Source organism: Pipra filicauda, unplaced genomic scaffold (assembly GCF_003945595.2).
Source record: "Pipra filicauda isolate LSUMZ 115617 unplaced genomic scaffold, ASM394559v2 scaffold100_size2392355_pilon, whole genome shotgun sequence".
Classification (NCBI taxonomy): Eukaryota; Metazoa; Chordata; class Aves; order Passeriformes; family Pipridae; genus Pipra; species Pipra filicauda.
Genome location: NW_024103441.1, coordinates 1,237,589 through 1,249,928, shown reverse-complemented (window position 1 = coordinate 1,249,928; position 12,340 = coordinate 1,237,589). Strand labels below are relative to the sequence as shown.

The following is a 12,340-nucleotide window of genomic DNA, read 5'->3' as shown; positions in this document are numbered from 1 at the left end:
CAAAGCAAGCACAGTAATATATGCTTCCATGCAAACCCTAATTACAGGCTAGGTTAAAAAGCCCAGCCCGTTCCTTCTGCAGTGCAAGGTGACAGGAAATCCTGAGCATCCCTTGGTTTCTCACTCTCCCTTTTTGCTGGTGGAGTGCGTAACCCGTTCATTACAGCAGACTGATTCTGTCTGGCACATGACAAACTTACTTGAACCCAACAATTAAACTTCTGACAGCGTTTCCAAAAGCAGAGAGTATTTACTGTAAATGCCTGACAATTTTTTTCCTCTCCGCTCATCTCTCTCAACAGTCACCTTATGATGACTGGAAATTACCATAAGCAAATAGCAGTCTAACATCCAAAAAACCCCTCATGTTAATGTGAAATACACACCTGCCAACACTGAAAGAATATGAATATGAATGTTAAAGGAAACGACATGAGGAACGGCACTGAAATGCTTGAGACAGGAGAGAATGCTGCAAGAGCACACTTAAAGAATTTTTATTTATATTAATATATATATGAAGAATTTAAATAAACAAAGAGTTAAAGAATAGGAGTCAGCAAAAAATTGTTCAGCAGTTAATTAACAGCACAAACTGGTAAACAAAGTGCAGATAAATCACCAGTAAACAGCTTCAGAATTTTCAGCTTAGAATCAAGATGAAACTGTATCTATATTCACAGGCAGAGACATTACACAGTGTGAGTTACACCTGCAAAGCCTGGGAATGCATAAAATACATGGAACTGTGAACAGACTGTTAAAGCCAATACATAAGATCAGCAGTTACACAACTTTGTTAGATTTAGTAACCATGACCAATTTTATATCATCTCGTTACATTCTTTTACATTATATACTATATTATATATATTATATAATATATACTGGTTTATATTATCTATTATATTATCTAGTACAACTTTACTCGTGCTCATTGACAAACTCTAAAGGGCAACTGAAAACTGGCAGAAATCAACTTCCCAACCTTTAGTACCAGGGAAGCTTTAAAGGGCAGGCCCTGGATCAAGTACTAAAAAGTAATAAAAGCCACAGTCACCAAACACACAAACGACAGTTGTGTTTTAAAGTAAAATTCTCTTTATCAGTATTTTTAAGTACTAAGGACCCCAGCTGTGGTTTTTAACTCACTGCACTGAAGGGGCTCAAAAGCCCCAGAGCTTTTTCCTACCATGTCAACAACTGATAGTCATTGAACAAATGCTGTGACAGACACTGGAATTCACTGTTCCATCCCTAGAAGCAAAATGACATTAACTCAACTATTTAAAGCTATTTGGAGCCATCTCACTATGGATGTCAATAAAACAAATGCTTCCTGCCAATAATGAACTATCTGTGTCAGACTTCCCACGCTGCTTCCAGTCACTCCCTACACCCAGCTCAGGTCCATATTCCCATTCTAAACAAGCAAGTTATAATTCCTAATGCTCTGTCTTCTAGTTTGGGGGAAAATCTAGTAAAATGGCCTGCAAATGGCAAGGTGTGGCACAGTATTCTCCCCTCCCCAATGTACCACGCTGTCTGAAGCTGCTCCTGGAGTTTATACAACCCTTTGGAGAGAATGGTTCAAATGCCCATTTCTCACTGCCAACCAGGAGGGCATGCAGTTTACTTTAAAACCAAAATATTCTGGATTTAAAATTTTTAATCTGAGTTAAGAGTTGGGTTTTGTTTGGAGGCATTTCTTCTGTGTTGTAGTTTCATCTCCCCACAACTTGGTCCTAAATCAAGACATAACTGTCTGTGTAAGTCTCCTGAACACCCTTCAGGTGCTCTGTAGCTCGATCCATCCGTTACAAGGGATGGTTTCACTGGGCTCCTATTAACCAGTCCCAGGATCAGTGCCAGGAGTACTTGGTGATTTATATTTATGACTAAATAATCAGTGTGATATCAGGTAAATGTTCCTTCTCACCAGCCTAATGGGACTATTCCTACCTCACTGCATGGAATTTCCTAGTGCAACACCACATGTAAATATTTATGTGTGATGTTTGTGTGAGGTGTAAACACCAAATCCATATTCCCGTCCAAAACTGAGCATGGACAGCAGTCAGCACCATTTGAAGTGACAACGGTTCCTCTGAAGAGAGATAATACCATGGCCATGCTACAGCAACAGCAGGTTGCATTTTTCCCCAACTAGTTTTTACTTACATATGTTTCAGATAAAGAAGCCAACATACCTTAATTTATATTCTCCTAGTTGCAATTTTGAGCCCTCTGAAAGATTCACTATATTCATTTTTACAACCTTTGAACCATTGCAGACAGACCTCTCAGGCCACCACTGCTGCTAACGAAACACATGTTAAAAATAAACACATACTAAATCTACCTGGAATTTTACTGTATTGCTTACCAAGCATGCAACAGCATGCTCACATTTTAATTTATAATGCAATGAAGCTTTCCAACACGAAGCCAAATTATTTAAGAACATTTCTGTTATCCTGCTTGGAATTCATTCGTTTCTGACGAAGGAAAGATTAAATATAGGCTGGGAATATATTCATAACGTATATGTTCACAGAAACTGCCAGACATTTTCACATCATTAACTCGTAACTGAAATAGGTCCCATCCCTGCAGCCCTGACACACACACTGTACAGCCCTGGCAGCCCCACTCCAGGCTGGGGTTGGCTCCTCGCAGCTCCCGGCACAGAGCGAGGTGACAACCCCGTGTGACAGCCGGCCCTGCTCCCTCCAGCAGCCCAGGAACCCCTGGGACAGGGAGGTGCCACACTCCAGCAGTCGGGCAGTCTGGTTGTTCCCAAGCTCTGGTGAAACCCTCCCGTTTAAGCCAATCGCTAAAATAAGTTTCTACCAGACACAACCAAGATTCCAAACGACTTCCACAGCTCGTTCCCGTCAGACACCTTTTGTAAGCACCCATCTCCCACAGGAGCACAGGCAAACAGACCAGCCCAAGCCACTAAGACAAAATCAGATGTAACATCCAAAGTACAAACAAAAAATCTAAACAAGCTCTGCTGCTACAACCCCAAACCCCAAATGTGGGATCTGTTCAGCACGGCCTGTTCTCAGAAAGTTTAACAAACACACGACCTTAAACCCTAACAAAGTTTTCTATAAATATTTATATACACACCTGATTGGAAACACCACCACTCAGCACGGATAAATACCTTTTAATTAGCACAATTCCAAGCACTCGAGAAATATTAAGCAAACCTCACAAAGATACCTCTGAAATATTGCTGTAATTTCTCAAATGTTGAAGGAAAGCTCGGGCACATCAAAGTACAAGAGCAAGCCTGTGTCAGATGGGCTCAAAATCCATGAACCTGCTGTAACCAACTCTGCTCGTGCAGCTTCTCCCTACAGCCGATAATGTGAGTCTTTAATAGACACCAGATCCCTCCCAAATCCAGGGAAAAGGAACGGAGCAAGATACAGACATATTCACCCAACTTCAAAACATCAGGACAACAGCTTGAAGTATTCACATTTCCCATAATCAGAAGGAAGAGGAAATGATGCTGAGAGCTGTGCAGCCCAGCCAATCCAAAGATCCATGTGATCCAAATCCAAAGGTAACTTCAAAGCCGCCCCATAAAACCCTGCCCAGACCTTGCAGGCACCAGATGCTGGCACTGCAGGAAGAGCTTGCACAGCATCTGGATCCTGCAGGGAACAGCCAAACGGAAGCACAAACTCTTCCTGGTGTAAAAGGATTTCATGTTTTCCTACTGACAAAAATAGCTACGTTGGAAACACGTTTGTGTTTTTTTCCACCCCAAAATATGCTAAGTAAGACTATTATCAATATTGCTTCTAAATAAAAGTCACTTCCCTGCACGTTCCTGAGCATCCAGAACTAACAGCACCAGTTTTCCAAATATTAATGCAGCTCTTCAGTTCATCCCCCCCCTTCTGCACCCCTGTAGGTAACAACTCCATCTCCCCTCCTGCATGGGCACAGTTGTCCTTTAAGAACAAGAATGATTCACCAGTACCTGCAGATCAAGACCACAGGGTAAAACAAAGAGGATCTGTTCTTTATAACGTCTGGAGAGCTACTTTTATTACTTATTTTGATGACAGACAGGGTTAATGAAGTTCTTGCAGAAAACTCTTCCTTTCCTGGGCTAAATGCCCAAATTCTTTCAGGATTCACAAGACTTGTCTATTTAAATTGGGTCCAATTTTTTTTTCCCTACAGAAAGGCCTGCACAGAATGTTCTGAAGAGAAGCTGGGAATTAACCTTTCAAGAAAATTATACAGAGCTTGCACATTTAGTTATAAGAGACAAATCACATTTCACACTGTATTCTGCCCTCTATAACAATCTTCTATTACTCTAATAAGCTTCAATGTTGAAGCACAAACTGAGTAGTATCAGATTATTAAAACCCAAAAGCTTACTCATGGAAACAAAAGGCTTCTACTCTGCCCACCCTGCATTCTTTCCCTGCCCCTGACTGCCAAGACCCCACAGTGATCTCACACTGATCCTGTGCTGTTAGAACAGGAATTCACCTTGAGGGAGCTGGGAAAAGTCCATTTTGCTTCCCAAGCCAGCTCTGCTCTCCCCCCCCAGCTGCCTTTGGGACTCCCCCAGCCCTGGTCAGCACACAGGCCCTGATGGGGCCGGGCACTGTCTCACCACACAGGCCATGGGCACGGGGAGGACCTGCCCTGCTACAGTGAGTCATCACAGCCCCTTCAGAGCACAAACCAGGGGCACTAAAGGAGATCCCAGCAAGTTAGTCACAGAGTAAGTTATTGCATACCTCAACATACAAAGAACTGAGAGCAAACACAGGTAGAGAACCATCCCAGCACTGTTTACCCTCGGATGGTAAAGTTCTTACATCTGACAGAACGTTATAAATTGAGTAATTGACCCACAAGGAAGTAAAGAGCTCAAGGGAGTTAAAAATTACCCTATAAATACCATAAAGATTAACAGGTTTGTAATACCCACCCAAGCAGCGCTTACTCTAAGTGGAATGATTATGAAAACACAGCAAGAATATTTACTCCACGGCCCTGAGTTCAGTATATACAGACTCCACAAAAGGCAGTGCTGGTTCTTAATACGCTGACAGCTGAGAGTCACCACTTAGGTTTCCCAACTGATTAAAGGGTAGCACAGACACGCAGTTGTGACTTATTTGCTTCCTTGGAATACATTCATATATATTTAAAACCTTTTGAAGGTTGTTTGGGGTTTTTTGTTGCAGTTTTACATTTTCAAGGCTCATTTTTTCACAACTCTGACAGAAGAACTGATGAAACACCAACAGCACAAAGAATGAAGCAGAACCTCCATGAATGAAAGAGGAAGGGATGTTTGTGTTCATGTTTGATATCTATTCTACCCTGAGCCCCTTCTCTTGTCACAGTAATGACACAACATCCACCTTGAGAACCAGAGCCACCACAGACCCTCCAAGCCAGGCCTGAGAGTGCTCCTTTGCAGGAAACAAAATGTTCCAACGAGGAGAAAACCCACACCTTTTCAGGATGGCAGCAACAAGTGTCCACAAGGTTAAGAACGGGACAAGACACTTCAAGTGAAATTCCTGGAAGGATTGTATTGAATGTACTGTGAAGTTGCAATCCATGCTGCAGGTCAACATTCCCCAATTATTGCACCATCTGCAGCAATTTTCATCTCCAATTCCACAGTTTAAAAACCACTAAGTTAAGGAAAAAGTTACTCTCCCGAGTCAAAGAGGACAGTTGGCTCTAAGGAAGGAGGAAAAATCGTAACTTGTGTTTGCCTGCCCCACCGGAGCAGGAGACAGGGCTGTGTGGGAAGGGAGCACGGCCGGGCCACCTCCCGGCACGGGGGCCCCGGAGGGAGCAATCCCAGCCATGCAGCCCCTCTGTGCTGTCACTGTGGCCCCCCAGCTCCACTCCAGGCACGCCACCAGCTCTCAGCAGCCCGGGGACACTTCCCACCGCGGAGCAAGTGGGCTTCCCAGAGCCCCAGGACAAAAGGAACCCGAGAACAGGATCTGTCACCGAGCTCTGCAAAACGAAACACTTGCAAATCCTGCCCGGGGTGTGGAGCAGCACCTGCTCTGTCAGCAGGCTGGGCTGGGAAGGGTCACAGCCCTGAGCAGCGGGTTCTGCCCCCTGCGATGCCCCTCAGCAGGGGAGGAGATCACGACTCACTGCACACAGTGTGGGGAGCAGCAGCATGGCCACAGCCTCCCCCAGGGGGACAGCACAGCCCATCCTGGGGGTCCCACCACGTCCAACAGCCAGGGGGCCCCAAAGGTGGGGGGATGCGCTGAAATGAGACCCCTCGGGAGGGTCCCTCAGCTGTGTGCTGGCAGTGCTGCCGTGGCTGTGGGGATGCTGCTGACAGGACAGCCGCTCCTGGGGGAAGAGCTTATCACCCCCTGCTCAGAGGGGAAGCTCTGCCCTTTTCTCTGGCAGTGCCACACTCGGGTTTACTGCCCCTGGGTTCTTCAGTTCGGGGGTCTGAGCTCACACACTCCCACCCCGTCCTGCCACCACCAACACGGGATTGGGAACTGTCCCTTCCCTCTAACCAGGAGGCTCGTTTCCCAAAGGGCTTTCTGGAACAGCATCAGCAGCGTCTGCACACCTGGAAAAACAACATTTCAACATAACGTCCAACTGATGTTACAGAAACAATCCCCCCACTGAGACAAACCCCGTGCGGAGGGGCAGCCCCACAAACCCCGCTGACCTGAGCACAGAGCACGGCACTGCCAGCCCGACAGAGCCAGCACAGCAGCTTCACACTGCCACCCAAACCAGCCAGCACTGGGAGAAAATGAGAAAATAAACTGCCTTCCTAAAAAGCAAAGGCATTGGGTTGGTGCCCGAGGTCTGTCCAAGGGCAGGGATGGGCTGACACCTCCTTTGACTCATCATGGCAAGCACAATACAAAGGTTGGAGTCCAGAACTGGAGAACAAAGTTACCCAAAGCCAGTAAGCACAAAAACTTTAAGAAATGCCTGGGGACTGTAAAATGCCTGTTAATAGTCCAGAGGGGTTAAAAAAAAAGATAGGAAACCACCATAAGGGGAAAAGCTGGATGCCAGCAGCAACAACTTTTTCATTTAGAAAGAGCGATCTTACCACTCCTGCACTTTGTGATCAGGCATGTCATAACTGTTTTAATAAGTTTTATAATTGTCATGGTGAATTAGCTCATGGAGCAATAAATCAGCACATCTAATTCACAATCTCACACTTAACTTTGTGCAGTTCTGTGCACAAGCTCCACTCCTGCCATATTGAGATCTCAGCAGAAAACACTCAGCCCCAAACCTGCTCTTTTTCAGACTTCATTGCACCTGGACTCCATTAAAGATGTGGATTTGCTGCTTGTTTCCTTGATAGCTTCTGAACTACCTGATTTCCTTGGGTAAAACACAGTACAAGCACAGGACAGACAACACCACCCGACCTTCCCAAAACACAGCACACAACAAGGAGTCCTGCACTACCTGCAAGGCGTTTTTTCTTTTGAGATGCAATAAATAATGCCTTCTGCCTGCTCACCAAGCATCTGTGAGCTTTCAAGAATGCTTTGGAGCCCGAAATTCCTCGAGTCGCATTCACTTACACCACCGGGTTTCAAATAGATCCCACTCCGCTGTCGCTTCACTTAAAGTGTAACGGGAAACTCAAATTTGACTAAAAGGTTGTATTACATTACTACTGGGTTTATATGGAAACCTTTTTAGGAGTAAGAAGCTAAGGGGAAGGTTTTTTTCTCTCCCATCTGCGACAGGCAGCTGTTCACTGCCTGGAATCTCTGAGAGCAGACACTTAAAGTAGCACCGAGCTGAAGTAAACAATTTAGAAATTTAATTTCTTTAATTGCACTGACACCATAAAACTATTTGCAATTTATTGCATCATGCCATGTAATAAGCCATGCCACAAGACTAAACACTGGAAACCCCATGTACTTTTTAACTGAATAAAAAAATATACTTTTTCCTGAAATATTTTAAAATGTTAAAAAGCAATCCAAGAGACTTCTCCTGCCCAGACAGCAGCGGTGCTCACAGCGAGTCCAGATGCTGAAATACTTAGCACAGGTTAGGACTCGAAGTAATCTTGATCCAATCCAATATGCATATAAAAAATAAGCCAAGATAGAAAAAGACCTATTTACCCACAAAAAGGATCTGACAGCATTACAGACTTCTGCACTCAATCCACTATTAAAAATAACTCCCTGTGCTCTTCTGTTTTTAAACAAAACTTCACTTACAAGCTCTAGAACGGCCACCTGGTCCCACACAGAGAACCTCCTGGGTCCTCCCTGTCCTACATTTCAGCCAGCTAGAGACAGCAGCTCCCAACCTGGCTGTAGGAACACACACATCCCCAAACCTGCAAGGAAATTTTTAAAAAATATTTTATACACCTCCATTTTCTACGTAATTTAGACACACTGCAGCAATTCCAGTCTGCTGGGAAAAAAACACTGTGACTTTAAAGTCCTGAAGACCTAAATCTAGATTTTCCATGCAAATGTTTTGGCTTCTGGGTTTTTTTCTTCAAAAGGAAAAATACCAACATCACCTCCCAGTTTGAACACACTCTTCTTCTGCCTCCTAGAGACTGTACTTATTCCCCATTTCCCTTTGGAGACACAGCTCTACAGTGAACGTGGTGGAGTGGAAGGGACCCATTCCAGGCCATCACATCCAACATGCTCTGCAGCCAACAGACTCCCCGGCCCCAAGAGCAGCAGGGAAGGGTCCAGCAGGTTCCCCCAGCACACAGCCCAGCCCTGCACTGCAGCAGCCTCTGATCCCTCCGTGTGCCAGTCCCCTCTGGGAAAGGCAAGGACACAGCTTGGGAACAGCCCCCAGTGTGTGGGGCGAGCTCGGCCGTCCCGGGGCTGCCCGACACCGACACCCCAGCTGTGTGTTCTGCTCAGCCCCAGACAAACTGCACTTATCTGCTGCACTCACAGACCTACCAACGCAAACGCCCACCAGCTTGCTGAGCACTGCCATGTGCTGCCACTAAAAGCTTTGCAAAGGCAGGGTGAGTACAATAAACACAGCGTTAACACCATCTAGCAACAGAAAGAGCTATTTTCAAGGCCTTCAACAGGACAAAGTGTTCATTCTGCCCATTTTAGACAATCTTTAACTGTTTTGTGCTGGGAAAGGCTGTCCTGTCCAGTCCAGGAGTGCAGCACAGACACGTGTGAGCCTCCTGCCTGTCCTGGAACCAGGGCCACAGTGGGTCATCCTTTTCTTGCCAAATGCCACACCCAGCACAGTCCAGCACCTGGAGAGGTGTACACTGAGTCAGTCACCGTGCCCCCACCAAAGGTAAAACACACTGGTTGAGTGAGTTTACCACACGAATGCAGGAGTGTGTGTCACAGGCAGAATGGCTGTTCTTGACTTCCTCAATCACGATTCTGTGCTCAAACCATAGAGAACCAAGAGCACTGTCTGTCTGTACAAGGGTTGAGTTGTAGCAAAACTGTGGGAGTTGCAATTAGAAACACGATGATTGTTCAGTGGTGAAGATGAGCCCAACTTGTAAAATGAAGTTCCATGCACTTACTGTTCTCATTTACTGGAGATCACCATGAGATCACAACCTCTTCTGCAACAAGAATATCTAAGAAAAGCAAATTAGAGTGACAAAAACTGAAGCACAAGTTGGGCAGTTAAATTCATTTTCCGTAAGGACTGGATCCCAACCAGGCTTTCATTTAGGACAGAGGAAAAGCCCTACAAGCCCCAGAGGTCTCACTGGTTCCCACTTCTGTAATTTCATTTGTGAAATCTTCCTCTGCTCCTCCAGGACAGTCCATTTTCCTGCTTTAAATTCGGTCTGAACACATTTGATTTCTCCCTCCTGCCCCAGCTGTGGCTGCAGCAGTCACAGGGGCTGGTCTGTACTGCCAGCTGGGCTGTTGTGATACACTTCTCAGAGCCTTGAGGTTAAATATATTTGGCACCGTGTAAAGGAGGACAAGATGTTAAAATACATCCACTAATTAGTCTTTTACACATCTGGAAGGCTGCAGGTGCACAGGAGGGGGACTTGCTGGTAACCACCCCATTTTACAGCTAAGAGGGCAGAGTAGGAGGAAAACCCACACGGGTATTTCTGGCCCCTATCCCTATACAAACAAAAATATGGGCAGTATTTTTTACTCTGAGAAAGCAACAGCTCATTCAGTACACAAAAAACTCTTTCAAGCCATTGCAAGAGGCCTTCAGGCCAACAGGTAGGAGTGAATAAAGCCCAAAAGCAGAGGGCGGGAGAAATCTCAGAATCACCTCCCCCTATTTTCTCCAGTACAGACTCCATTACTACATGAAATGAGAAAAGCCAGTGCAAGCTCAACATTTTCAGTGTACATTTCAGTGTCATAGATTGACACGAAACTTTTCAGGCAGGCTCACAGAAGGCAAGTACAACCAAAAAAACCTGTTTCCCAGTATGGGCCTGGAGTCCAAGTTATTCATCTTCACCTGCTCTTTGCCCGACAAAATGAACAGTGAAGAATTTGAAAAGGTACATTAAAACTCACATTCCAATTATGTCTGTTCTCTCTCATAAAACACCTATTTGTCAAGAAACAGAATTCCAGAGGAAGGAGGGGAAAAGGAAACAAGCAGAAGCGTCTTATACATCACAGGTGTTAGGAAAGCAAAAGGTTGGCTCTGCTCTGACAATTCCTTTGGGGTGACAGCAGTCACTCACGCTCCGTCTAGAAATCTCACTTCCCACAGAAAATGCTCTTTTTCCATCATAACAAAAGTTCCTCACAGCCCCTTTTTTTTAGGTCTCTAAGGCTCAGAGCCAGAGGAAACAGGGGCAGCAACACCCTTATCTAAAAGGAGTTCCTTCTTTTTTTGTTGTTGCTTAACAGAATACGAGTGTCACAAAAAACGTCGACAGGAAAAAAATAACAGTGGAAAGAGTTTGACGCAATGTCAGGAGACGACTCAAACGCAAAAGCTGCAGAAACGCGGCAGAAGTTAAGCGGTTACTTACAGTGATTCACAAAAATGAACTTTAAAGGAGACACAGAGTTGACAGCAAGGCAGTCACAATGTGTCAGGAACTCGCATCACTGGACTTGTAATTGCTACAATATTTCCTATCAAACTACTTCTCCTGCAATAACGCCATAGGCAATCACCATAGGCAGAGAGATTCCATGTGTGTGAACAGGCAGACAAACAGATGGGCTCAGAGATCCACCGCTACTCCAAACAAGCATAAATCACACTTTGGAGGGAGGCACATGTTGGGGGAGGAAAAGATGGTATTTCCTAGTTCAGCTCTACCATGTGCTCTCTCCGGAGCCATGCGTGCAGTCCCCGCAGCGCTGGGGTCACCCCGCAGTTCCCATCTCTCGAGGCAGAAGCAGGTACGGGACCAGGGGACCGCCGGGAGCTGCGGGCTCAGGAAACGCCTGCGAGAGGCAGCCGGGCAGGATCTCGAGGCCTCCCGCGGGTCTCTCCGCCAGCCCCCGGAGCTCCCGGAGTCCTCCCGAGGACACGAATCGGGGACCGGCACATGCCGGGCGGCGGGGGCAGCTCGGCGGGGCGGGGGCCGCGCACGGCTCGGCCGGGGCGCGTGTGCTCGGAGCGGCTAAAATGGAACCAACCCCCCAAACCTCCCCAAAGCCTCCGAGCGACACCGGCCCGCGCCAACACGCGTGTCCGTATCGCGGTCCTAACTCTGCCCGAGCGGCCGGGCCGGCGGATCCCCGTCCTGCGGGAGCGGTGCCGACCCGCGCGGTGCGGGGCCGTTCCCGGCCCTTCCCGCCGCCGCCCGGGCACGTGCGGGCCCCGCGGCCCGGGCCCCCCGCTCCCGCCCGGGCCTCCCCCGCCCACCCGCACCCGGCCCCGCGGCCCGGCCCGGCCGGGGCTGCCCGGAGGGGCCGCGCGGCGCCGGGGCCCGCGGCGGGCACAGCCCCGGCTCAGCCCGGCCCGGCGGAGCGGGGCCCGCGCGCTCACCTGCGGCCCGGCGGGGCGGTGGCGGTGCGGTGGCGGAGCGGTGGCGGGGCGGTGGCGGTGCGGTGGCGGGGCGGTGGCGGTGCGGTGGCGGTGCGGTGGCGCACGGTGCGGGGCGGTGGCGGTGCCGGGTGCGGGACCCCTCCGGACCGAGCGAGCGGCGCCGCGTCCCGCACGGAACTTCTCGGCGCGCGCCCGCCTCGCGCTCCCGCGCACGCGCCGCCCGCCCGGGCGCGCGCGCCGCCGCTGCCACGCAGGCCGGGCGGGGGCCGCGCGGGGGGCGCGCGCGGGGCGGCGCGTGCGCGCTCGGCACCACCTGACACCCCCCCCCCCCGCACCCGGC

The 12,340-nt window shown here is 48.2% G+C and overlaps 1 protein-coding gene across 3 annotated transcripts in view; it reads right to left on the bottom strand.

The window, feature by feature from the left end:
• Positions 1-12,045, bottom strand: part of NEK6 (NIMA related kinase 6) — a 45,932-nt gene extending 33,887 nt beyond the window's left edge. Inside the window, exon 1 of one of the 3 annotated variants that reach the window (XM_027741278.2) lies at positions 12,001-12,045. The gene's annotated coding sequence lies outside the window, so the exon portion shown is untranslated. Of the gene's footprint in view, positions 1-11,681; positions 11,689-12,000 lie in introns of those variants that run through there. The other 2 variants (XM_027741280.2, XM_039382371.1) reach the window with 2 other exon arrangements.
• Positions 12,046-12,340: the final 295 nt, after the last annotated feature.